This window comes from Cetorhinus maximus, chromosome 33, assembly GCF_964194155.1.
Source record: "Cetorhinus maximus chromosome 33, sCetMax3.hap1.1, whole genome shotgun sequence".
NCBI lineage: Eukaryota > Metazoa > Chordata > Chondrichthyes > Lamniformes > Cetorhinidae > Cetorhinus > Cetorhinus maximus.
Window position 1 is genome coordinate 10,398,544 of NC_135911.1, and position 25,218 is coordinate 10,423,761.

Sequence of the window (25,218 nt, forward strand, 5' to 3'; positions counted from 1 at the left end):
GACAGTGCAACACTGCCTCAGTACTCACCCTCTGACAGTGCTGCACTCCCTCAGTACTGACCCTCTGACAGTGCAACACTCCCTCAGTACTGACCCTCTGACAGTGCTGCACTCCCTCAGTACTGACCCTCTGACAGTGCTGCACTCCCTCAGTCCTTGCACTGCCAATGTTTACCTGGATTATAGTTGTCCATTTCAGGAGTGTGATTCGTTCACCTGCCCGACTGTCTCAGAGGTGAGGGTATCACCCTCTGCAACTTTTCAAAATGTTTAATGACCCTTGTCCACAATCTGACATGGGTGTTGGTGTTTCCTGCTCTGAGAGCAAACTCTGGAGAATTTTACTTAACGGAGAGCGATGATTAAAGTTGAATGAAGCTCTCTGTGAACAGCAGTTCCTGACTCTCTGTGATTGAGAAGCCTAGTGGAGGATTATTTCACACTGTCCGGGGTTAGGCGTTCCTCCCTTTGTACCTTCACATTCAATTGGAGATAATTATTATCACAAACTGAGTACATAGAGCAGGTTAGTGAAATCTGACCCATCAGCCTGGTCTGCTTAAAGCCTTCGCACTTACCAGGTAAGTGTTTCATGTGAATCTGAAACCTTTATTTGCTGAGATAGTTGATGAGTGAGAATGTTCTCGATTGGTCAAACAGCCCAAGACCTATGAAATCTGCCAGACCTGCTGAGTTTTTCCAGCTATTTCTGTTTCTGTTTTTGTTTTGGATTTCCAGCATCCGCAGTTCTTTGCTTTTATCAAGACCTATGAATCCTCAACTAAAACACAAATACCTGGAAAAACTCATCAGGTCTGACAGCATCTGCAGAGAGGAAAATAGTTAACGTTTCGAGTCCGTATGACTCTTCAACAGAGCTAAGTAAAAATAGAAAAGGGGTGAAAGATAAGGTGGTTTAAGGGTGGGTGGGACAGGTAGAGCTGGATAGAGGGCCAGTGATAGGTGGAGATAACCAAAAGATGTCACAGACAAAAGGACAAAGAGGTGTTGAAGGTGGTGATATTATCTAAGGAATGTGATAATAGGTGACATTAAGGGTAGAAAGCAGGACGAGCAAGGTACAGATAGCCCTAGTGGGGGTGTGTGGGGGGAAGGGATCGAAATAGGCTAAAAGGTAGAGATAAAACAATGGATGGAAATACATTTAAAAATATTGGAAATAGGTGGGAGAAGAAAAATCTATATAAGTTATTGGAGAAAAGGGGGGATCGGAAAGGGGGTGGGGATGGAGGAGAGAGTTCATGATCTAAAATTGTTGAACTCAATATTCAGTCCGGAAGGCTGTAAATGCCTAGTCAGAAGATGAGGTGCTGTTCCTCCAGTTTGCGCTGAGCTTCACTGGAACAATGCAGTAGGCCAAGGACGGACATGTGGGCATGAGAGCAGGGTGGAGTGTTGAAATGGCAAGCGACATGGAGGTCTGGGTGATGCTTGCGGACAGACTGAAGGTGTTCCGCAAGGCGGTCACCCAGTCTGCGTTTGGTCTCTCCAATGTAGAGGAAACCGCATTGGGAGCAACGAATGCAGTAGATTAAATTGAGGGAAGTGCAAGTGAAATGCTGCTTCACTTGAAAGGAGTGATTGGGCCATTGGACAGTGAGGAGAGGGGAAGTAACGGGGCAGGTGTTGCAGCTTCTACGGTTGCATGGGAAGTTGCAATGGTAGGGGGTTGAGGTGTAGGGGGTGATGGAGGAGTGGACCAGGGTGTCCCAGAGGGAATGATCCCTGCGGAATGCTGCCAGAGGGGGGTGAAGGGGAGATGTGTTTGGTGGTGGCATCATGCTGGAGTTGGCGGAAATGGCGGAAATGGCGGAGGATGATCCTTTGAATGCGGAGGCTGGTGGGGTGATAAGTGAGGACAAGGGGGACCCTATCATGTTTCTGGGAGGGAGAGGAACGTGTGAGTGTGGATGCGCGGGAGATGGGCCGGACACGGTTGAGGGCCCTGTCAACCACCGTGGGTGGAAATCCTCGGTTAAGGAAGTAGGAGGACATGTCAGAGGAACTGGTTTTGAAAGCGGCATCATCAGAACAGATGCGACGGAGTCGAAGGAACTGAGAGAATGGGATGGAGTCCTTATAGGAAGCGGGGTGTGATGAGCTGTTGTCGAGGTAGCTGTGGGAGTCGGTAGGCTTGTAATGGATATTGGTGGAAAGTCAATCACCAGAAATTCAGACAGAGAGGTCAAGGAAGGGAAGGGAAGTGTCAGAGATGGACCATGTGAAAATGATGGAGGGGTGGAAATTGGAAGCAAAATAAATACATTTTTTTTCCAGGTCCCGACGAGAGCATGAAGCAGCACCGAAGTAATCATCGATGTACCGGAGAAAGAGTCAAGGGAGGGGGCCGGAGTAGGACTGGAACAAGGAATGTTCCACATACCCCCATAAAGAGATAGGCATAACTGGGACCCATGCGGGTACCCATAGCCACACCTTTTATTTGGAGGAAGTGAGTGGAGTTAAAGGAGAAATTGTTCAGTTAGAGAACAAGTTCAGCCAGACGGAGGAGAGTAGTGGTGGATGGGGATTGTTCGGGCCATTGTTCAAGGAAGAAGCTGAGAGCCGTCAGACCATCCTGGTGGGGGATGGAGGTGTTGAGGGATTGGACGTCCACGGTGAAGAGGAGGCGGTTGGGGCCAGGGAACTGGAAATTGTTGATATGATGGAGGGTGTCAGAGGAATCACGGATGGAGGTGGGAAGAGGCAGGACTAGGGGAGAGAAAATGGAGTCAAGATAGAAAGAAATGAGTTCCGTGGGGCAGGAACAGGCTGACACGATCGGTCTGCCGGGACAGTCCTGTTTGTGGATTTTGGGTAGGAGGTAGAAGCGGGCCGTCCGAGTTTGGGAGACTGAGGTTGGAAGCTGTGGAAGGAAGATCTCCAGAGGAGATGAGGTCAGTAACAGTCCTGGAAACAATGGCTTGATGTTCAGTGGTGGGGTCATGGTCCAGGGGGAGGTAGGAGGGAGTGCCTGCGAGTTGACACTGAGCCTCTGCGAGGTAGAGGTCAGTGCGCCAGACAACAACAGCACCACCCTTGTCAGCAGGTTTGATGACAATGTCAGGGTTGGACCTGAGAGAACGGAGTGCAGCAAGTTCAGAGAGAGACAAGTTAGAGCGGGTGAGAGGAGCAGAGAAATTGAGACTTGTTGATAATGATCATTAATTTACAGACAGTAAGTGGCAGCCATGGTTTATTGTTGTCCATGTAAACGCTCACTGACTGAATTCACTTTGTTTTCTCTCTCCATTTCTCTTTCTTTTCCTCATTCCAATTTTCTCTCTCCTTTTGTCTCTCTTCCTCTCCGTCTTCCTCTTTCTCTTCCTCTCTTCCCCTCTCCTTTCTCTCTTTATCTCTCTTTACCTCATACTGTCTTTCCATCTCTTTTGCTTTTTCTCTTTCTCGATCCCTCTCTTTTCCTCTTTACTTCTTTACCTCTATTTCTCTCTCCCTCTCCTTTTTTATACCTCTCTCTGTCTTTGTCCCTTTCTCCCTTTGTCTTTCTCTCTTTCTCTTCCCGTCCCTGTCTTTCTATCTCTCTTTCTCCCTCTTCTCTCCAAATTTCCCACTCACTCCCTTTCTTATTTTCTTTCTATCTTTTTTCCCTTTCATTCTTTCCTTTCTCTTTACCTTTCCCTCTCTCTTCGCTCTCTCTCAGCTCCTTCCTTCTCTCGCTCAGTACCGCCCCCAACAGTCCGAAGCGGGTGACACACTAGGACAAGCGGGGTTGCTTTCCGACACCCCTGCTTCGCGGATCTCCCTCTTTCTGCAGAAACCTCTGGGTGAGGGGGTGACAGTGGTGCAGTGGTGATGTCACTGGGCCAGTAATCCAGAGGCCCAGGCTCACGCTCTGGGGACAGGGGTTCAAATCCCACCAGGGCAGCAGGTGGAATTTAAATTCAATGAATAAATCAGGAATTGAAAACCAGTCTCAGTGACAGAGACCCTGAAACTATCATCGATTGTTGTACAAACCCATCTGGGTCACTAATGCCCCTTTAGGGAAGGAAATCTGCCCTCCTTACCCGGTCTGGCCTACATGTGACTCCAGACCCACAGCGATTGTTGTGGGAGCTGCGCTGATCCAGGCAAGTGGGGAGTCTCCCATCACACTCCTGACTTGTGCCTTGTAGATGGTGGACAGGCTTTGGGGAGTCAGGAGGTGAGTTACTCCCCGCAGGATTCCCAGCCTTTGACCTGACTGAAGAGAAAAGAAGTGCTGGAGCATTTCATCATCAAACATCTCTGTATTGTGTGAATTTGTTTTTCTTTCGGAGTGATTTGACGCTGAGCGTCTGTTCCCCCTTCCCCTCCCACTTCTGTTTTCCCAGCCGGAGAGTCCAAATCTAGGGTGAGGGGTCGGGGGTCACAGTCTCAGGATAAGGGGTCGGCCATTTTGGATTGAGATGAGGAGAAATGTCTTCACTCGGAAGGTTGTGAATCTTTGGAATTCTCTACCCCAGAGAGCTGTGGACGCTCCGTCATTGAGTTTACTCAAGACTCAGGTCGATAGATTTTTGGGCACAAAGGGATGGGGCGGGAAAGTGGAGATGAGGTAGAAGATCAGCCATGTTGGTATTGAATGGGGGAGCAGGTACGAGGGGCTGAATGGCCTCCTTCAGCTCCTATTTCTTATATTCTTATGCTTTTCTGTCCAGATCAATAGCAGCTGAACACCATCAGTAATGAAATTGCGAGTCTATGGAATCTCCGTGCTCCTTCTCACCCTCTTGGCTGTCACAGGTTAGTCTCCAAAGGTAAAAGACCGAAAGTAAGGGAACCTTCATCAGTAACTTTCACGTAATGTTCCTCACTATTAATGACCATCAAGCGGTAGAAATTACTGCTGGGAATAACGGAGGAAGGACTGAGAGAGAGAGAGAGACAGATTGAGAAAGAGAGAGGGGGTGTGGAGAGGTTTAGGGAGGGAATTCCAGAGCTTAGGGTCCCAGGCAGCTGAAGGCACGGCCGTCAATGGTGGAGCGATGGGAATCAGGGGATGGTCATGAGGCCGCAATTGGAGGAGCGCATAGATCTCGGAGTGTTGTAGGGGCTGGAGGAGGTTATGGAGAAAGGAAGGGTTGTAGAGGCTGAAGGAGGTTACAGATATAGGGAGGGTAGTTGGTGCTGGAGGATCCTACAGAGTTAGGGAGGGCAATAGGACCTGGAGGAGGTTACAGAGATAGGGACTGTTGTAGGGACTGGAGGAGGATACAGAGATAGGGAGTGTTGTAGGTACTGGAGGCGGGTACAGAAGTAGGGATGGTTGTAGGGGCAGGAGGGTTTTACAGAGATAGGGAGGGTAGTAGGGGCTGGATGACGGTACAGATATAGAGAGGGTAGTGGGGCTGGTGTAGGGTACAGAGATAGGGAGGATTGTAGGGGCTGGAGGAGGTTACAGAGATAGGGAGGGGTGTTGGTGCTGGAGGAGGTTACAGAGATAGGGAGGGTTGTAGGGGCTGGAGGAGGTTACAGAGATAGGGAGGGTAGCAGGGGCTGTTGGAGGTTACAGAGCAAGTGAGTTTTGTAGGGGATGGAGGAGGTTACAGAGATAGGGAGGGTTGTAGGGGCTGGAGGAGGTTACAGAGAAAGGGAGTGTTGTAGCGGCTGGAGGAGGTTATAGAGATAGGGAGGGTAGCAGGGTCTGTTGGAGGTTACAGAGCAAGTGAGTTTTATAGGGGATGGAGGAGGTTACAGAGATAGGGAAAGTTTTAGGGGCTGGAGGAGGTAACAGAGAAAGGGAGTGTTGTAGGGTCCGGAGGAGGTTACAGAGATAGGGAGTGTTGTAGGGGCCGGAGGAGTTTACAGAGATAGGGAGTGTTGTAGGGGCTGGAGGAGGTTACAGAGATAGGGAGGGTTGTAGGGACTGGTGGAGGTTACAGGGATAGGGAGTGTTGTAGGGGCTAGAGGAGGTTACAGAGATAGGAAGGGTTGTAGGGGCTGGAGGAGGTTACAGAGATAGGGAGGGTTGTAGGGTCTGGAGGAGGTTACAGAGAAAGGGAGGGTTGTAGGAGCTGGAGGAGGTTACAGTGATAGGGAGTGTTGTAGGGGCAGGAGGAGGTTACAGAGATAGGGAGGGTTGTAGGGGCCGGAGGAGGTTACAGAGATAGGGATGGTTGTAGGGGCTGGAGGAGGTTACAGAGATAGGGAGGGTTGTAGGGGCTGGAGGATGTTACAGAGATTGGGAGGGTTGTAGGGGCTGGAGGAGGTTACAGAGATAGGGAGTGTTGTAGTAGCTGGAGGAGGTTACAGAGATAGGGAGGGTTGTAGGGGCTGGAGGAGGTTACAGAGATAGGGAGGGTTTTAGGGTCTGGAGGAGGTTACAAAGATAGGGAGTGTTGTAGGGTCTGGAGGAGGTTACAGAGCTATGGAGGGTTGTAGGGGCTGGAGGAGGTTACAGAGATAGGGAGTGTTGCAGGGGCTGGAGGAGGTTACAGAGATAGGGAGTGTTGTAGGGGCTGGAGGAGATTATAGAGATGGGGAGTGTTGTAGAGGCTGGAGGAGGTTACAGAGATAGGGAGTGTTGTAGGGGCTGGAGGAGGTTACAGAGATAGGGAGTGTTGTAGGGGCTGGAGGAGGTTACAGAAATGGGGAGTGTTGTAGGGCCTGGAGGAGGTTACAGAGATAGGGAGTGTTGTAGGGGCTGGAGGAGGTTACAGAGATGGGGAGTGTTGTAGGGGCTAGAGGAGGTTACAGAGATAGGGAGGGGTGTAGGTGCTGGAGGAAGTTACAGAGATGGGGACGGTTGTAGAGGCTGGTGGAGGTTACAGAGATAGGGAGGGTTGTAGGGGCTGGAGGAGCTTACAGAGATAGGGAGGGGTGTAGGGGCTGGAGGAGGTTACAGAGATAGGGAGTGTTGTAGGGGCTGGAGGAGGTTACAGAGATAGGGAGGGTTGCAGGGGCTGGAGGAGGTTACAGAGATGGGGAGTGTTGTAGGGGCTGGAGGAGGTTACAGAGATGGGGAGTGGCAGACTCCTCAGGGAGATTTGAAAATAAGAATGTAAGAATTTTAAAATCGAGGTGCTGTAGGAGTGGGAGCCAATGTCGTTCAGGGGGTAACAGAGTGTGATGTGCTCAGGGGGATCTGGGAGCCCTGGTACATGAAGCAAAACGTTAGTATTCCGGGATAGCAAGTGATTAGGAAGCTGATGGAACGATGGTGTTTACTGCACGGGGAATAAAGTATTAAAGTCGGGAGGTTTTTCTACAGTTTGACAGGGCCTTAGTTAGACCACAATTGGAGGACTGAATTGTGATCTGCTTAAGAAAGGACATAATTGCATTAAGAATTCAGAGAAGGTTCACTTGAGTGATTCCTGGGATGAGGGAGTTATCCTATGAGGAAAGGTTGGACAGGCTGGGCCTGTATCCATTGGAGTTTAGAAGAATGAGAGGTGATCTTATTGAAACATATAAGATCCTGAGGGGACCTGACAGGCTGGATGCTGAGAGGCTGCCTCCCCTTGTCTCCTTCCGTAAATCAGGAGAGCAATACTGTAAATAGTACTCGAGGCGTGGTCTCACCAACACCATGTAGAACTGAAACAAAACATCCAACTTTTATATCCCATTCCCCTTGCAATAAACAACAACATTTCATTTACCTTCCCAATCACCTGCTGTACCTGCAGACTAACGTTTTGTGATTCATGTACCAGGACACCCAGATCCCTCTGTACCTCAGAGTTCTGCAATCTCTCTCTATTTCAATAATTTGCTGTTTTTCTATTCTTCCTGCCAAAGTGGACACTTTCACATTTTCCCACACTGTCCTCCATCTGCTAAATATTTCACCCACCCACTTGCCCTGTCTGTATCCCTTAGCAGACTCCTTCGGTTCTCTTCAAAACTTACATTCCTCACAATCTTTGTGTCATCAGCAAATTTAGCAATGATACATTTGGTCCCTTCATCCAGATGATTGTTATAAATTGTAAGTAGCTGAGGCCCCAGCACTGATCCCTGAGGCACTCCACTCGTCACACCCTGCCAACCCGAAAAAGACTCATTTATGCCTACTCTCTGTTTCCCGTTAGCTAACCAATCCTCTGTCCATGTTAATATATTACCCCCCCTACACCATGAGCCCTTACATTGTGCAATAACCTTTGATGTGGCACGTTATCAAATGCTTCTGGGAATCGAAGTACACCACATCCACAGGTTCTCCTTTATCCACATTGCTCGTTACGTCCCAAAAGAACTCTAATAAATTAGCCAAATATGATTTCCCTTTCACAAAACCATGTTGACTCTGCCTGTTTGCATTGAGGTTTTGACTCTACGCACAATCTCTTGTCACAGGCTCCGTGGCAAATGTCCTCCTCACTCCGAGGGACTGCTAGACAGATGGAGAGAGAGAGAGAGAAGGATAGACAAAGCTCTGGTTACACCTCCATCTGGAGTAACTGTGTTCTGTTTTGGGCACCGCACCTCAGGAAGGAGAGACTGGCCTTAGAGGGGGTGCAGCACAGATTCACCAAAATGATACCCGGGGTTAAAAGAGTTTAATTCCAAGGACAGGTCGCACATCCTAGGCTTGTATTGCCTTGAGTCTATAAGATTAAGGGGTGGCCTAATCAAGGGGTTTAAGGTGATTAAAGGATTCAATAGGATCGATAGAGAGAAAATGTCATCTCTGATGGAGGTGAGTCCTGAACAAAGGGACAGAGCCTTCAAATTGGAGCCAGGCCGTTCATGGGATGATGTCAGGAAGCACTTCTTCACACAAAGGGGAGGGGAAACCTGGAACTCACTCCCCCCCTCCACTAAAGTTGTCGAGGCTGGGAGGGGGTCAGTTGAACATTTCAAAACTGAGATTGATGGAGTTTTGTTGGGTGAGGGGGATTCGGGGTTAGGGAGCTGAGCCGGGTAGATGGAGTTAAGTTACAGATCAGCCACGATCTAATCGAATGGTGGAGCAGGTTTGAGGGGTTGGGTGTAACAGGCTCTTGTTACAGGAATGGGATAATTGCAGGATCTAACATTGTGAAATGGAACGATTACAGGAAGCTGATGGTGTAGTTAGCTGGACTGTTACAGAGGCTGACTGACTGTGTGTGTGTGTGTGTGTGTGTGTGTGTATGTGTGTTCCTGCAGAAACTGTCTCCAACCATCAAGAATCAGACAGTGAGGGCCCTCCTCCTGAGGATGATGCTACACTGATCTTCTTGGAGAAGATGGCAGAGAATGGGAAGAGATTAGCAGATCAGGCGATGGGCACAGTTCTGGAGTTACTGACCGACAGCAACAAGCAGAAGATTAAACACGTCGCCAAGTAAGGACAATGGCCAACAGAAGCCTACATTTATATAGCACCTTTAACAGGTGGATGGGAGAGTGTGAGGGACACACAGACTCAACAGATCTTAGATAGACAAGCAGAGAGCTTAGAATGGAGATGGGCCCTTTCTCTCTCTCCCCCTGTCTCACACTCTATCTTCCACTGTCACTCACTCTCAAACCCTCTCTCTCCCTTTCGCATTCTCCCTCTCTCCCCTCTTACTGTCTCTCTAATTTATCCTCCTCTCTCTCCCTGTCTCTTTTTCTCTCTCTCTCTCTCTCTCCTGATTTCATTGTTTTTCAGTTGTCTTTTTCTCCTCCTCTCTCACACTCCCTCTCTCCCCTGCTCTGTCTCTGCTCTCCTGCTCACACAAACCTACTCACTGTCTCTCTCTCTCTGTCACTCTCCCTTCCATCTCTCTCACTCATTCTTTCTCACTGTTTTCTTTACTGTCTCTCTCTCTCTATCGCTCTATCTCTCTATCTCATGCTGTTCCACTATTTCTCTCACAGTCTCTCTGTCTTCCGCTTTCTCTTGTAGTATAAGGGCATTTTGCAGGCCAAGGGTTAATGTGGGACAGGTGAACAGTACCACCCACTGTATGATGTATAGAGTCACATGATAATGGACTGAGCATAGTCGTCTAGTAGAAACCAGCATGGAGATAGTACCTAGTCAGGACTGTACCTTGGAGATGTCCATAGTTCTGAGTTGTGAATAAACACTTAAATGTTCAATCCCACAAGACTCCAGACCTCTTAGTGAGACACTGAACAACCCCTTTCAACATATTTCACTGCCTCTCTTTCTCTCTCTTTTACTGTCTCTCTACACTACCACTCACTGTTTCTTTAGCTCTCCCTCTCCCTGTCACTGTCTCTCTCTGTCTCCCCTCTCTCTCACTCTTCCATTTCTCACACACTCTAAGTCTCTCTCTCCTTCTCATATTGACTCTCTCACCCTCCCTCTCTCAGTCCACAGAGTCTATTTATTATGAGTTTTTAGGAACTACAGCAAAAGGAACTCATGGTTGAAATTACAGCAAAGTCCCTTGACAAAAGCAGGGCAATTTCTCCAGAAAATACAGTCAGTGGAGGATAGTTGCACAACACAAAATGTGTATAAAATAGTTTGCCGGTCACTGGCAGTGATACAGTTTCCAAGTGTGATTGACAAGGGAATTAACCAATGATCTCCATTCTGGGTGGGGCTGTGGGGTCCTGAAACACACCTCTAAAATAGTTTACAGGGGAGATTTGCAACAATGTGCTAACCAGATTCTCGTTCCTTTAATTCAGGGATCTATGGAATAAAGCAGCAAAAACCCTCAAAGATGTGCTCGAGGGATGAACCAGTGCAAGGACCTGCCTAAGAATTGCCAGCCCCTCACCTTTGACCCTGCAAAGCCTGGCAATGCATAATCACGTTTAGCAGGGAACCACAAAATTACACCAGGCGCTAGAACACCCACCCATGTGACTTTCAACCACAACATCCCAAGTGAATGCACTGACACCTCTGTTCAAAATGGCGGTGTTATATATTTTATATGTTTAATTTGCCTCAGAGCTATGCAGAGATGACACCACTTTCCCAGTGATCAACAATCTTACTGACAAGAGTTTGAAAATATCTCTGCAATCACAGAATATCTCCGCTCGTGCTTACAGCTCAGCTTCTAGTAGCTTCTGTGATGTCTGTTTGCTTACCTGTGAGTTCACACCAGCTTAAACAGCCAATCACAGTGAGCGGAGATCAGTTACCAGACTCACAAAATCAAACACAGAAGAAATGGACACTACAGGTGGACAAAGAAAGTTTGTATGAGGAGCTATTAACCCTCAAAACTTTCAAAGAGTTTTGTCCTCTCCCATCGCACAGCAAGAGGCCACATGTTATTCTGGTTGGCCTGTAACTTCTAGGCTCCCACCTGTTCTGTAATGTAAGCTCGCCCCACACACATAAGGAATGGTAGCTTCCTGATCCCTCACGTGCTGGAGAAGGTGCGATACTTCTCATCTGTACCAGTCTGAAATTCAGCTCTGAATACGTGTCAGTGACACTTTGGCTGAATCTTTAAATAAAATCTATTTGACTCAAAACATTGTGCCTTGAATTTACTTGTTGGTGAATGGCATGTTAGGAACCTTCTCCAGCCTCCAACAGCCCTCCCTATTTCTGTACCCTCCTCCAGCCTCCACATTTCTATAACCTCCCGCAGCCCAAACAACCCTCCCTATCTCTGTAACCTCCCGCAGCCCAAACAACCCTCCTAATCTCTGTAACCTCCTCCAGCCCCTACAATCCTCCCTATTTTTGTAACCTCCTCCTGCCCAAACAACCCGCCCTATCTCTGTAACCTCCTCCACGCCCGTCAACCTTCCCTATCTCTGTAACCTCCTCCAAACCCTTCCAAAATCCCTATCTCTAACCACCTCCAGCCCCGACAACACTCCCTATCTCTGTAACCTCTTCCAGCCCTTACAACACTCCCCATCTCTGTAACCTCCTCCAGCCCCAACCAACCTCCCTATCCTTGTAAACTCGTCCAGCACCTACAACCCTCCCTATCTCTGTAACCTCCTCCAGCAGCTAAAACGCTCCTAATCTCTGTAAACTCCTCCAACCCCTACAACCCTCCTTTTCTCTATAACCTCCTCCAGACTCTACAACCCTCCCTATTTGTGTAACCTCCTCCAGCCCCTACAACTCTCCCTATCTCTGTAACCTCCTCCAGCCCTAACAACACTCTCTATATCTGTAACCTCCTCCAGCACCTACAACTCTCCCTATTCCTGTAAACTCCTCCAGCCCCTACAACACTCCCTATCTCTGTAACCTCCTCCAGACTCTACAACTCTCCCTATCTCTGTAACCGCCTCCAGCCCCTACAACCCTCCCTATCCCTCTAAACTCCTCCAGCCCCTACAACACTTCCTATCTCTGTAACCTCCTCCCTCCCCTACAACACTCACTATCTCTGTATCCTCCTCCAGCCCCTACAACCATCCCTATCTCTGTAACCTCCTACAGCCCCGACACCCCTCCCTATATCTGTAACCTCCTCCGGTTAAACTGAGAGCATGTGGACGAATTGTTCCTGAATGGATGGAAGGCGACATTCCTCTGCCTATCGGCCAAGGGTAAATTAAAATACACGGTTAAATGTTTGATAATTTATTCAAGATGAAATGTTCCATCGTCTCCATGGTCATCACTTGAGATGACAGCAGTTTGCCACAGGGGGGCACTCACACTCACACCAACTCAGTTGACTTCACCCCTCGTGATAGGACGAGGAGGAGGCCATTCAGCCCCTTGAGCCTGATGTCCCATTCAATTCGATCCTGGCTGATCAGCATCTTAACTCCATTGAACTCCATCCGTAACCCTTGATACCTCACATAAATCTATCACTCTCAGTTCTGAAATATCCAATTGACCCCTTCCAGCCTCCACAGTTTATTTTGGGGGGGGGAGTGTGGGAGTGGGGAGAGAGTTCCAGATTTCCAACTCCCCCTTTGTGTGAAGAATGTGCTTCCTGACATCACCCCCTGGACGGCCTGGCTCCAATTTGAAGGTTCTGCTCCCTTGTTCTGGACTCCCCCCTCCCACCACAGGAAATAGTTTCTCTCCATCATCCCCATAGAATCCTCCAACCATCTTAAACTCCCCGATTAGATCACCCGTTAATCTTCGATAATCCAATGAATACAAGCCCAGTCTTCCCCACGTTATTTCCCAATCTCACTTTAGAAATATCTCACTGTTAATCTCAGTGAAAAAGCCATTGCAACATATCCACCATGACACCCCCTCTTCATTTTAAATTAAAGATCATTAACCCAACCCACCAGCAGTTTAATAAAAACACTCAATGTAGCCACAGGGCATCTCCTGTCTGCAGTGCACACCCGCTGATTCACAACATTCCTGGGTTCAGGTCCCAGAACAACATCCTGGAAAACTCATCCAGACCAACTCCTGCCGTGCCAGTGCTGAGGGAGTGCTGCACTGTCAGATTGTCAGTACTGAGGGAGTGCTGCACTGTCGGAGGGTCAGTACTGAGGGAGTGCTGCACTGTCGGAGGGTCAGTACTGAGGGAGTGCTGCACTGTCAGAGGGTCAGTGCTGAGGGAGTGCTGCACTGTCAGAGGGTCAGTACTGAGGGTGTGCTGCCCTGTCGGAGGGTCAGTACTGAGGGAGTGCTGCACTGTCAGAGGGTCAGTACTAAGGAAGTGCTGCACTGTCGGATGGTCAGTACTGAGGGAGTACTGCACTGTCGGAGGGTCAGTACTGAGGGTGCGCTGCACTGTCAGAGGGTCTGTACTGAGGGAGCGCTGCCCTGTCAGAGGGTCAGTACTGAGGGAGTGCTGCACTGTCGGAGGGTCAGTACTGAGGGAGTGCTGCACTGTCAGAGGGTCAGGACTGAGGGAGTGCTGCACTGTCGGTGGGTCAGTACTGAGGGAGTGCTGCACTGTCAGAGGGTCAGTACTGAGGGAGTATGCCCTGTCGGAGGGTCAGTACTGAGGGAGTGCTGCACTGTCAGAGGGCCAGTACTGAGGGAGTGCTGCACTGTCAGAGGGTCAGTACTTAGGGAGTGCTGCACTGTCGGAGGGTCAGTACTGAGGGAGTGCTGCACTGTCGGAGAGGCAGTGTTTTGGGAGGACATGTTAAATTAAGGCTCCATGTGCCTTCTCAGGTGGGTGTAAATGATCTCATGGCCCCCCCTTTGGATGAAGAGCAGGGGGTCGCTTCTCCCTGGTTCCCTGGGTCCAATATTTGTCCCTCAACCAACATCACTAAACAACCAGATCATTTGGCTCCTTGGAGTTTGCTGTGCACATGAACTGAAGTCCCTCATCCCTGGGACCATTTGAGTAAATCTCCCCCACACCCTCCCCAAGGCCTCGACTTCCTTCCTAAAGTGCGGGGCCCAGAATTGGACCCAATCCTCCAGCTGAGGTCTGAGCAATGATTTACGAGGATTTATCGATAACTTCCTTCCTTTTCTGCTCTAAGGCCCAGGATTGCGACTGGCCTTTTAGCAGCATTGCCCTGTCTCTTTCAGATTGATGTAAACACACACCCACTCTTCTCTCTGTTTCTGCTCCCTCTTTTTTTAAATTACATTTAACTTGTCTCCGACATGTCCCACTTCACACTTCCCTGTGTTAAACTGTGTGCGCCCTGTGCCTGCCCATCTCACCAGTGCATCTGTCTCCTCCTCGCACTCTCTCCCACATTATCTGCTCCATTTCCGGGTTTCATGTCATCTGCAAACTTTGAAATTGTGTCCTGTGTCCCTAATTCTAGGGGGTCGTGGGGGTGAAGCGGGCTCGATCCTGGAGACCTTAGCTCCAGACACTGGAACTCCACGCTCCTCCCTCCTGCCAAGCAGATGCTGTGTAGTGTGGGGAAACCCACAGGGCGTTTAGTCAGACTCGAGCTGCACTGAAATCGCTCCAATTAAAGAAACAATTACTACGTCAGACTGTGATTCACTGAGCACCGTAAACCTGAATAAAAAGAGGGAACTGCTTCATAGACACTCAGTAAAGACAGGATTCCTCAAAGTGTTCATCTCTGCTCCTGATAAGTGTCCTTTGGACGGTGTTAAGGGGGCCGCAGGTTATTCCAATTGTCCAGCTATTTTTCCTAATTTGAAAGGATTGGCACTTCACAACGTGCTCCCCTCTTCCACTCTCCGTAAACTGGGGCTCGTCCAAAACTCGGCCCCCTGCAAGTGTCCCACCTGTTCCAAATCCCATTCACCCATCACCCATCATTCCACACCCCGTGTTACTCACTGAACTCGATTGTCTCCTGGTCCAACAACACCTAGATTTTCAAATGTTCATTGTTGCCTTCTAATCCCCGTCTGTAACCTCCTCCAGCACCTACAAACCTCCCAATCTCTGTAACCTCCTCCAGCCCCTACAGCCCTCCCTATTTCTGTAACCTCCTCCAGCCCCTATAACCCTCCCTATCTCTGTAACCTCCTCCAGCCCCTATAACGCCCCCTATCTCTGTAACCTCCTCCAGCCCCTACAACCCTCCCTATCTCTGTTTACACCTCCAGCCTCGAGAACCCTACCGATCTCTGTAACCTCCTCCAGCCCCTACAAGCATCTAAGGTCTCTGCGCTCCTCCAATTCTAGCGTCTTGGACATGCCCAAATCCCATCGCACCACCATTGCCGCCGTGCTTTCAGCTGCCTGGGGCTCTAAACTCTGGAATTCCCTCCCTTAACTTTTCCGACACTCTCTCTCGCTCTCTCTCTCCCTCTCTCTCTCCTCCTTTAAAACATTCCTTTAAAACCTCTCTCTCTGACAGAGCTTTTGGTCACCTCTCCCTAATATCTCCTTATGTGTCTCGCTATCACATTTAGGTGATAATCACCCATATGAAGCATCTTGGGGTGTTTTATTCTGTTAGAGGCGCTATATAAATGAATGGAATTTATTGGGTTAATGGTTAAAAATAACCCTCTTTTTGATGTCTGTATAATTTGGTTTATAAAACATGGGATTGTAACCCGGAAATCTCAGCATCAGATTCTCTGTCTTCCTCAGTTAAGGTTGCGAACCTGTCCCCTGACTTACTGCACCTCTGACAGTGCAGCACCCCCTCAGTAACTGCACTGGAAGCTCAGCTTCCAATGTGGGCTCAAGTCCCTGGAGTGTGTCTCTCACCCACAAGCTCCTGCCTCAGAAAGGCTGCCCGCTGATCTCAGCTGGCTTTTCCTGGGGAGCGGACTGGGGGAGCGGGAGTGGGGTGTTAAAAAGAATTGAACATGGGCGGAAATGTGTCAGAGCGTTACTCTCGTCTGTATTCTTTCAGGCAAAAGCTCATCTACACGGTGAAAATGCTTGTCTCCATGGTGACACTAGCCATCCTCAGCCTATCCCTGGCTGTCCTTGTGGGTAAGTCTTTGGAAAGATGGGGAAGGGATGAAGATTATTTGGAGCCTGTTCGATTGCTGTGTCCCTCAGGTTGTCTCGGATCCATTTTGCAATGGGAGGGGAAAGTGGTGAAGGTCACAGGGCTCAGGCTGTGCAGTAACTAAACATCAAGAGGGACAGAGCGAAGGGAATAGAGGGATAGAGAAAACAGAGAGACCGCAGGGATAACATTGAGCATGATGCGTGAGGATGGAGTGCGAGAGAGGATGGAGAGAGAGGAAGGATGGAGAGAGAGGGAGGGTAGAGTGAGTGGCGATGGGGAGGGAGAGTGGCGGGATAGCAAGGGTTGATGGAGAGGAAGAGAGGAGAAAGAGTGAGGGGAGGTGGAGAGGGAGTGTGACGCAGGATGAAGAGGGAGAGATTGTGAGCCATGATGGGGATGGTGAGAGAGAGATAATGCGGAGATGAAGTGGGAGAGAGAGAGAGTGAGGTGATTTAAAAGGGAGGGAGAGAGAGTGAGGTGAGATGAGGACAGAGAGAGTGAGGTGGGATGGAGTGAGAGAGAGAGTGTGAGGGGGATGGAGTGAGAGAGTGAGGTGAAATGGGGACAGAGAGAGAGTGAAGGTATTGAAATGGTGGGGTGGGGAGAGAGAGTGTGGGTATTGAAAAGGGTGGGGGGGGAGAGAGAGAGATTGAGGCGAGATGAGGACAGAGAGAATGAGGTGGGTTGGAGAGGGAGAGAGAGTGTGAGAATGGAGAGATGTAGTGGGAGAGAGAGTGTGAGGTTTGGTGGAGACAGAGAGAGAGATAGTGGGAGGATGGAGAGGGAGAGAGAGCATGAGATAGGATCGGGAGTGAGAGAGAGAGAGAGAAAGAGAGTAAGGCGGGATGGAGAGTGACAGAGAATAGGGGAGGTGGAATGGGAGAGATGAGGAAGGATGGGGAGGGAGCAAGAAAATGAGTGGGATGGAGAAGGAGAGAGGGTGAGTGGGGATGGAGAGGGAGAGAGAGATTGTGAGGTGAATGGAGAGGGGAAGGCAGGATGGGGAGTGAGAGAGAGAGAGAGAGAGTGAGAGATGGAGAAAGAGGAAGGATGGTACAGGTGACCACGTGAGTTCAAATTATTGCTCTGTGAGCCATTGAGCAGTTGGGTGTTTTGTAGTTGAATTAAATGTTATTTTCTCCCTCCAGTACAAGCATCGGCCTATTACCAACGGGAAAATGCTCCGGCTGAGTTTAATCTGGATATTCTGCGAGGTGGAGCTCAGGACATATTCAGCAGAATAAAGAGGCTCATTTCATCCATGCTGAATGATCCGAATTTCCAGAGGAATATGGAGTATGTAGGATTGTTGTTCAGTTTGTCCGAATCTCTCTTTGTGAATTGTATGTTCAAGAAAAATCAGTCCCGTTTTCTACCAATCACAGAACACAGGAACAGGAGGAGGCCATTCAGCCCCTCGAGCCTGTTCCTCTGTTCAGTGAAATCCTGGCTGATCTGTGACCTAACTCCACACACCCGCCTTTACCCCATAACCCTTAATCCCTTTGGATAACAAAAATCTATCAATCTCTCAGATATAAAATTAACAATTGATCTATTGCCATTTGGGGAAGAGAATTCCAAACTTCCCCCACCCTTTGTGTGTAGAAATGTTTCCTAATTTCACTCCTGAAATGTCAGCCTCTCATTTTCAGAATCTGCCCCCAAGTCCCAGACTCCCTCCCAACCAGGGGAAATAGTTTCTCTCTATCGACCTCAATCTGTTCCACCTTAATATCTTCAAAACTTTGATCAAATCCCCTCTCAACCTTCTAAATTCCAGGGAACATAATCCCGAGTTTGTGTAACCTCTCCTCGTAATTTAACCCTCGGAGTCCTGGTCTCATTCTGCTGAATCTATACTGCACTCAGACTAGAGGGAGCTTCACTCTGTATCTAACCCCGTGCTGTACCTGTCCTGGGAGTGTTTGATGGGGATGGTGTAGAGGGAGCTTTACTCTGTATCTAACCCTGTACTGTACCTGCCCTGGGGTTGTTTGATGGGGACAGTGTAGAGGGAGCTTTACTCTGTATCTAACCCTGTGCTGTACCTGTCCTGGGAGTGTTTGATGGGGACAGTGTAGAGGGAGCTTTACTCTGTATCTAACCCCGTGCTGTACCTGTCCTGGGAGTGTTTGATGGGGACAGTGTAGAGGGAGCTTTACTCTGTATCTAACCCTGTGCTGTACCTGTCCTGGGAGTGTTTGATGGGGACAGTGTAGACGGAGCTTTACTCTGTATCTAACCCCGTGCTGTACCTGCCCTGGGAGTGTTTGATGGGGATGGTGTAGAGGGAGCTTTACTCTGTATATAACCCCGTGCTGTACCTGTCCTGGGAGTGTTTGATGGGGACAGTGTAGAGGGAGCTTTACTCTGTATCTAACCCCGTGCTGTACCTGTCCTGGGAGTGTTTGATGGGGACAGTGTAGAAGTAGCAGTTTGAGGCCCGACTATCCACCGAAAAGTTAATCAACTTGTGTTGAATGTCGGAATTGAAGTAATGGATGTCATTTTGAAAAGGCAAATATTCCAGTCCTGTTCCTGGGTGACTCCTTCCCACTTCACTGATCTAACTACTCCAACCCCAACATATATTGTCCGGCTCCCAACCAATTTGTTATCCATTGTCCAAAATGTACCCAGAACCCCCTTAACTTTGAGCCTTACTCACCCCTGGGAGCTGGTCAGCTCTCCCTGTGACTCTCTCTATTGGACAATCTAACACGATAGGGATCCATATGGAAAGTAAACTGACTATATGAATATATTTAATTCCAGGCATTTCTACAAGCAAATCGCTCACCGGCTGAGCAGTATTTTCTAGTCCTGAAGAGCTACAGTGAATCATTTCAAAATGAGCACTGCTTTTGGAACAGCTTTCCTGATCTCAGTCTGTGTCCCAGACGCGTTTATAGATTTGTAATCACTGCGATGCTTCGTTGGTTGATTGACTGTCGGATTGAGTGTGTTTTGTCAAACAGTCTCTTTGTATCATGAAGAAGATGGAGGCGAATTATTAAACTTCTTTCACTTGCATTTTCTGTCAGCGTATTCTTTATATTCAGTGTTGGTTCAAAACTCCGAAAGGTGCAGAATCTCCAAATTAGATTCGAGTATTGTGTCCGGTTCTGGGCATCGCACTTTAGAGGGGATGTGAAAGCTTTGGAGAGGGAGCAGAAAAGATGCATGAGAATGTTTCCAGAGATGAGGAAATTCAGTTCTGTTGATAGATTGGAGAAGCTGGGACTGTTCCCCTTGGAGCAGGGAAGGTTGAGAGGAGATTTGATAGAGGCGTTCAAAATCATGAGGGGTCCAGACAGAGTGGAAGGGCTGAGAGGGAGAGGGGCACAGATTGAAGGTGATTGGCCAGATGAAGCAATGGCGACATGAGGTGAAACTTTTTCACCCAGCGAGTTACTGGGATGTGGAAGGCGCTGCCCGAGAGTGTGGGGGAGGCAGGTTCAATAGAGCTTTTCACAAATGAATTGGATTATTATCTGAAGAGGGAGAATGTGCAGTGTTACGGGGATTAAGACGGGGAGTGGAACTAGGGAAATTGTTCCTTCAGGGAGTCAGCGCAAAAACGAGGGACCGAATGGCCTCCTTCTGTGTTGTAACCAAACTGTGATATGGAAAAAACAAATATCAGCCTCCTCCTGTCCGGTCATTTACTGTTTGCGCTCCCTTCAGGAAGAGAAAGAGCACAGCGCAGATGTAACTCAGGCTGTAGTTATACTGCCGCTTGTGCCTTGTGCTAACTACAGAAATATTACCTCGACCCTGGGTCAATCTGAGGATTCTGCTTGAAGCAATTACAAAATCAGAAAACCCAATGTGGATTGAGAAAGAGAGAATTTCCATTTCCATAACCCCTTTCCCCACCTCAGGATGACCCAAGTAAGCACTTTTGAAGTGTAGCCCCTGTTGTAAGGTAGCAACCGTGGCAGTCAATTTACACACAGCAAGATACCACAAGCTGCATCGTAATAATAACACGGACCATCTGTTTATTTTACTACCGCAGTACTGACCCTCCGACAGGTCAGCACTCCCTCAGTACTGACCCTCCGACAGGTCAGCACTCCCTCAGTACTGACCCTCTGACAGTGCAGCACTCCCTCGGTACTGACCCTCCGACAGCGCAGCACTCCCTCAGTACTGTCCTTCCGACAGGTCAGCTCTCCCTCAGTACTGACCCTCTGACAGTGCAGCACTCCCTCAGTACTGACCTTCCGACATTGCAGAACTCCCTCAGTACTGTTCCACCGACAGTGCAGCACTCCCTCAGTACTGTCCTTCTAGCAGTGCTGGCCCTCTGACAGTGCAGCACTCCCTCAGTACTGACCCTCCGACATTGCAGCACTCCCTCAGTACTGTCCCTCTGACAGTGCAGCAGTCCCTCAGTACTGACCCTTTGACAGTGCAGCACTCCCTCAGTACTGACCCTCTGATAGTGTGGCACTCCGTCAGTACTGATCCTTCAACAGTGCAGCAGTCCCTCACTACTGACCCTCTGACAGTGCAGCACTCACCCTGCAGCACTCCCTCAGTACTGACCCTCTGATAGTGTGGCACTCCCTCAGTACTGACCCTCCAACAGTGCAGCACTCCCTCAGTATTATTGCCTGCCTGGATTTTGGGCTCAAGGCTCTGGAGTAGGACTTGAACCCACGGTCTTGCCCACTTAGCCAGGGCTGACAGCTCAGTGAGGACCCTGTCTAACCAAACTCCTGTTCATAAGTCTGCCCAAGCGGAATTTGGGAATGCATACATAACTGGACTTCCAGAAGGCACAGGACAAAGTCCCACATGAAAGACTGTGAGTGAGTCTCAAAGTTAAGGGCATTCTGGGTACATCTTGGGCAATGGATAACAAATTGGTTGGGAGCCGAACAATATATGTTGGGGTTGGAGGAGTTAGATCAGTGAAGTGGGACGGAATCAAACAGGAACAGGACTGGAATATTTGTCTTTTCTAAATGACATCAGTGGCTTGAATTCCAGCATTCAACACAAGTTGAGTAAATTTTCAGTTGAAAGCAAACTGCATAAATTGTATAGGATATACGGCAGAGAAACAGGCCAATCAGCCCAACCAGGCCCTGCTGGTGTTTCTGGTCCCCTTGAGTATCCTCACATTTAGCCTCATCCAACTCTATCAGCATTACCCCCACTACCTTCCTCCCTCATATTCTGATCTGGATTCTATTAAATGCATACAGGCAATTCACCCCAACAACAACTTGCAGCTACACAACACCTCTGACCTAGTAACACATCCCAAGGTGTTTCACAGGCAAGTTACCAAATATAATTTGACACTGGGCCACTCAAGGGGACGTTAGGGACAGGTGACCAAAAGATTGGTCAAGTAGGTCGGCTTTAAGGAGGAGAGAGAAAGAAGGAGAGAGGCAGAGAGGTTTGGGAAGGGAATTCCAGAGCTCGGGGCCCCCCAGGCAGCTGAAGGCACGGCCGCCAATGGTGGAGCGATGGGAATCGGGGGATGGTCAAGGGGCCGGAATTGGAGGAGCGCAGAGATCGCGGAGGGTTGTAGGGGACTGGAGGCGGTTAAAGAGATAGGGAGGGTTGTAGGGGACTGGAGGAGGTTACAGAGATGGGGAGGGTTGTAGGAGCTGGAGGTGGTTACGGAGATAGGGAGGGTTGTATGGGCTGGAGGAGGTTACAGAGATAGGGAGGGTTGTAGGGGCTGGAGGAGGTTACAGAGATAGGGAGGGTTGTCGGGGCTGGAGGAGGTTACAGAGATAGGGAGGGTTGTAGGGGCTGGAGGAGGTTACAGAGATATGGAGTATTGTAGGGACTGGAGGAGGTTACAGAGATAGGGAGGATTATAGGGGCTGGAGGAGGTTATAGAATTGTGGGGTGTTGTAGGGGACTGGGAGCCAAAGGACGTCAGTGACGATGAAGGTGTCAAACTGTTCAAGGTACTGGTTAGATCTCACCCCAATTCTGGCTCCAGTTCTGGCTTATTGAGAGAGAAGGGAGAGGGTGAATTGTTGGAGGCAGCAAATGACTGAAGCCCAGAGTCTGAGGGACTTGTATCTGAGGTACTGTGCCTCTTACCAAACTTGTTATCCATTGTCCAAGATTAGGTCTTGAAACCGCACAGTTTTGAGCTCAACCAGCAGCCTTTCACGTGGAGCTTTGCCAAGCACCTTCTGGAAGTCTAGACATATCAGTCTGTCAGAATTCCCGAAGTCCGTTTGTGTATGCTATGAAATAGAGCAGGAGAAAAGCAATTGAGGTAACTTGTGGCTAGAAACTTGCCACCCAATCTATGCCCCTCATAATCTTATACACCTCTATCAAGTTCCCTCTCAATCTTCACTGCTCCAAGGAAAACAACCCCAGCCTATCCAATCTTTCCTCATAGCTCAGACCCTCCAGCCCAGGCAGCATCCTGGTAAATCTCCTCTGCACCCTCTCCAGTGCAATCACACCCTCCCTATAATGTGGTGACCAGAACTGCACTCAGTTCTCCAGCTGTGGTCTAACCAGTGTTTTATACAGTTCCAGCATAACCTCCCTGCTCTTGTATTCTGTGCCTCGGCTAATAAAGTCAAGTATCCCATATGCCTTCTGAACCACCTTATCTACCCACCCTGCCATCTTCAGGGACCTGTGGATATGCACACCAAGGTCCCTCTGATCTTCAGTACTTTCCAGGGTCCTGCCATTCATGATGTAACCCCTTGCCTTGTTAGCCCTCCCCAAGGACATTACCTCACACTTTTCCAGGTTGAATTCCATTTGCCACTGCTCTGCCCACCTGACTAGACCCACTAAGGTAATATTAGTCCCACCCCACCCCTCCACTCTTTCCCCTTGGTCCTCCATATTATTTCCTTTTCAAATATTTATTGAATTCTCTTGAAAGTTCCTATTGAATCTGCTTCCACCGCCCTTTCAGGCAGCGCCTTCCAGATCACAACAACTCGCTGTGTCAAAAACAAAATAATTCTCCTCATCTCCCCCTCTGGTTCTTTTCCCGATTCTCTTCAATCTGTGTTCCTCTGGTTACCGACCCTCCTGCCACTGGAAACACTTTCTCCTTATTGACTCTATCCAAACCCGCACATGATTTTGAACATCTCGATTCAATCTCCCCCCTTAACCTTCTCTGCTCTAAGGAGAACAATCCCAGCTTCTCCAGTCTCTCCACATTAACTGGAGGCAATTATCAACCATTAAATAATGGAGAGAGATCTTGAGATGACTCTATTCAGTGTTCATAGGGTGGCATCATTGACAATCACTCTTCAATCTTTGTGGTTTGACTAGAAAATCTTTTGGATATATCATTAGTCTGTGTGAGTTGGTGAAAATACTTTCACCCAATTATTTTACACATCAGTGAATGGAATAAACATTTTAACGTCTCCAGTTAATCATTCTTCTGTAATGGCTTGTCTAGGACTAGCTCGTTGTCCTAGGCCCCAGTCCTTACCACTAACAAGACTGATAGTGAAATCTCTGGTACATTAATAATCCTGACTGATTTAGGTAGAGTTGCAGAACCAGGAGTCTCTCTCAGTTCGTGTGAACCAGTATCCTATGTTTGCTTTGTCTGGTGTCTGGGTTTTGTGGAAGGTGTAGATTTACAGACTTCCAAAGCACAGAAGGAGACCATTCGGCCCATCGTGCCTGTGCCGGCTCTTTGAAAAGATCTATCCAATTAGTCCCCACTCTCCCTCTGCTCTTTTCCCCTATAGTCCTTGTGGTAAAGTGGAGTGCTATGTACCTTTAAGAGAATGTAGTCAGCTGACCATATGACTGTATTGACCAATCGCTACACAGTGCGGGCCTCTTGGGTAACTCAGTCTAGAGCTGGAGGTGATTGAAGAAGCACTCATGGTGTTAGCGCCTCTGTTCTTATTTCCAGTTTGTTCAGTTAATCGGTCTCCCTGCCCATATTGTTTCAAGCACCAACTAATGTGTTAAACATCAAGGCCACAGCTAACGTTCCCGATAGCAAACCTGACAACCCAAAACATAAAAGCCCTGCAATCTTTTCCCCTTCAAGTATTTATCCAATTTCCCCCTTTTGAAAGTTCCTATTGAATCTGCTTCCACCGCCCTTTCAGGCAGCGCCTTCCAGATCACAACAACTCGCTGTGTCAAAAAAAAATAAAAATTCTCCTCATGTCCAATGAAAGTAAAATCCCACAGATGCTGGAGATGAGCTGGGAATATGCTCAGCCAGTCAGGCTGCCTCTGTGGAGAGGGAATCCAAGTTAACGTTTCAGATCGGTCACCTTTCTGCATCTCAGGTGCAGAATCTCCAAATTAGATTCGAGTATTGTGCCCGGTTCTGGGCATCGCACTTTAGGGGGGATGTGAAAGCTTTGGAGAGGGAGCAGAAAAGATGCATGAGAATGTTTCCAGAGATGAGGAAATTCAGTTCTGTTGATAGATTGGAGAAGGTGGGACTGTTCCCCTTGGAGCAGGGAAGGTCGAGATGAGATTTGATAGAGACGTACAAAATCATGAGGGGTCCAGTCAGAGTGGAAGGGCTGAGAGGGAGAGGCACACAGATTGAAGGTGATTGGCCAGAAGAAGCAATGGTGACATGAGGAGAAACTTTTTCATCCAGCGAGTTACTGGGATGTGGAAGGCGCTGCCCGAGAGTGTGGGGGAGGCAGGTTCAATAGAGCCTTTCACAAATGAATTGGATCATTATCTGAAGAGGGAGAATGTGCAGGGATACGGGGAGAAAGCCGGGGAGTGGAACTAGGTAAATTGCTCCTTCAGAGGGTCAGCACAAAAACAAGGGACCGAATGGCCTCCTTCCGTGTTATAACCATACTGTGATATGGAAAAAACAAATATCAGCCTCCTCCTGCCCGGTCATTTACTGTTTGTGCTCCCTTCAGGAAGAGAAAGAGCACAGCGCAGATGTAACTCAGGCTGTAGTTATACTGCCGCTTGTACCTTGTGCTAACTACA